At 38.6% G+C, this 2,362-nt stretch overlaps 1 protein-coding gene across 1 annotated transcript in view; it reads left to right on the forward strand.

Annotated features, from left to right (window-relative positions):
• Positions 1–2,362, forward strand: part of LOC105518845 (DIS3-like exonuclease 2) — a 405,890-nt gene that overhangs the window by 101,189 nt on the left and 302,339 nt on the right. The gene's annotated exons all lie outside the window — the stretch shown is intronic.

Raw genomic sequence — 2,362 nt, forward strand, 5'->3', positions numbered from 1 at the left:
GCTCACTGCAACCTCCACCTCCTGGGTTCAAGCAGTTCTCCTGCCTCGGCCTCCCGAGTAGCTGGGATTAGAGGCGCCCGCCACCATGCCCAGCTAATTTTTGTATTTTTAGTAGAGATAGGGTTTTGCCATTTTGACCAGGCTGATCTCAGACTCCTGACTTCAGGTGATCCGCCTGCCTCGGCCTCCCAAAGTGCTGGGATTACAGGCGTGAGCCACTGCGCATGGCCATTCACTTCTTAATACCATAACATTGGCGACACCTGAATTTTGGAGGGGACACATTCAAATCATGTTACCCAGTCTCACTGGATGAATGCTGTCTAAGATGAGCTGGATACTGTCACACTTGGTGCATGGTCATTTCTTTTCCTTGAAATTATGATGCACTATCTTTAGTCTATAGGCACTGCAGTCTCAGGTCCTTTGGAACAAGATGTGTCTTTTGAAAGTGAGGAGGTTGAGCCTGGATATATTGGCTTTGGGCTTTCTGCCTGTCCTCTCTAATACATACTTGGTGTTGGGCGTGGTTTTCCTTTTGGGGTAATTTGGATTATTGCCTCTCAAAGTGTGGTCCATGTACTAACAGCATGGAAGAATCTCAGGCCCAAGACCCACTGAATGAGAATCTGCATTTTAACGAGATCCCCAAGTGATTTGTATGAGCATTACATTTTGAGAAGCATTGATGTGGATGAGTAAGTCTTTTTTGCTCTTAGGATAAAAATTAGTTTGTCACTATAGAGAAAGGAGGAACTTGTATATGACATTATTATAGCTAGTCCTGGAGGAGAGTCATGGGTGCGGTGTAACTTGTTGGGGCTTCAGAGGTTTCAAGTAATGATAACGATTTCCTTGTTTTAGACTCTAGATCCCTCACTCTAACCCTTCAGCCCCTTCTCCAGTTAGCTCTAGCAGTTGAAGGATATATTGTTCTTGTAGTTGGAAAAACCCACTGATTAGTTTATTGAAAAGAGATAGATTTTAGAATATCTTGAGTTATTTTTATCCCACTAAGTGTTCTGTAACCTACCTCCTTCCCATTTTGGGGAGATCATTTTATTTATTATTATTATTTTTAAGATGGGGTCTTGCTGTATTGCCCAGGCTGGTCTCGAACCCTTAGGTTCAAGCTGTCCTCCTGCCTCGGCTTCCCAAAATGCTGGGATTACAGGCATGAGCCACCATGCCCAGCCTTGGAGTTCATCTTAAGTTCAGACAATCATGTCATTTCTGTCTTACTGGACTCCAGCTTCACTCATTTTTTTCTGGAAGGAGATTACCTGTTACATTATGTTTAATACATGTTTGTCACAACTTTCTATTTGAGACCCACTTTTAGTAGTTTTCAGCATAGTTTGAAGTCTTTTTGACAAGTAAATTTACAGATTATGGCAGTTATTTCAATATACAGAATTTTTGTATCTTGAAACACTTGAAAGTGTAAAGCACCTCCTCATAACTTGAGTATTACTATTTTTCCATTTGGCCTGTGCTACTGCAAAATGATATGCTAGTGCATCAGGTGGGATTAGAAAGAAAAAGAAGATAGCTGCTCTTTCTATAGTTGATAGTGTAAAGAACTAGAAGAGGAAAATGTAAAGAAAAACAGTCTGAAACTTTAAATGACTATATTTGAGGTTTATCAAAAAGATAAACTTTTTTAATAAACGAGGCACCTGCATTATCAAAATGATTTATTATTTGTAACTGGAATTATCTTTTCATCCAGACTTTGGTAAGAGGTGGTTAGATTATGCCAAAAAATGATTAAAATTTTAAAAACCTGAGATACAATTCACATAACATGAAATCCACCATTTTAATAATTTTAAAGTATACAGCTTTGTGGTTTTAGTATATTTACAATTTTGTGCAACCCTCACCACCATCTGATTCCAGAACATTATTCACCCCCAAAAGAATCCCTGTGCCCATTAAGCAGTAGTCACTCTCTGTTCGCCTTCTTCCTAGATGCTGGTAACCACTAATCTCTACGAATTTTCTTATTCTAGACATTTCATATAAATAGAATTGTACAATATTTGTCGTTTTGTGTTTGTGTTCCTTCACTTAGCATAATGTTTTCAGGATTCTTCCACGTTGTAGCATATATCAGTACTTTTTGTGGCAGAATAACATTCCATGTGTGGACATGCCACGTTTTGTTATCCTTTCATCAGTTGATGAACATTTGGGTTGTTTCTACTTTCTGGCTATTATGCTGTTGTGAACATTCATGCACGAGGTTTTATATAAGCACATGTTTTCACTTCTTTTGAGTATTTGCATAGGAGTGGAGTTATTGGGTCACGTGGTGACTCCATGTTTAACAAAAATGATTTTTTTTTTTTTTTTTTTT

Source organism: Colobus angolensis, unplaced genomic scaffold (assembly GCF_000951035.1).
Source record: "Colobus angolensis palliatus isolate OR3802 unplaced genomic scaffold, Cang.pa_1.0 Scaffold33, whole genome shotgun sequence".
Classification (NCBI taxonomy): domain Eukaryota; kingdom Metazoa; phylum Chordata; class Mammalia; order Primates; family Cercopithecidae; genus Colobus; species Colobus angolensis.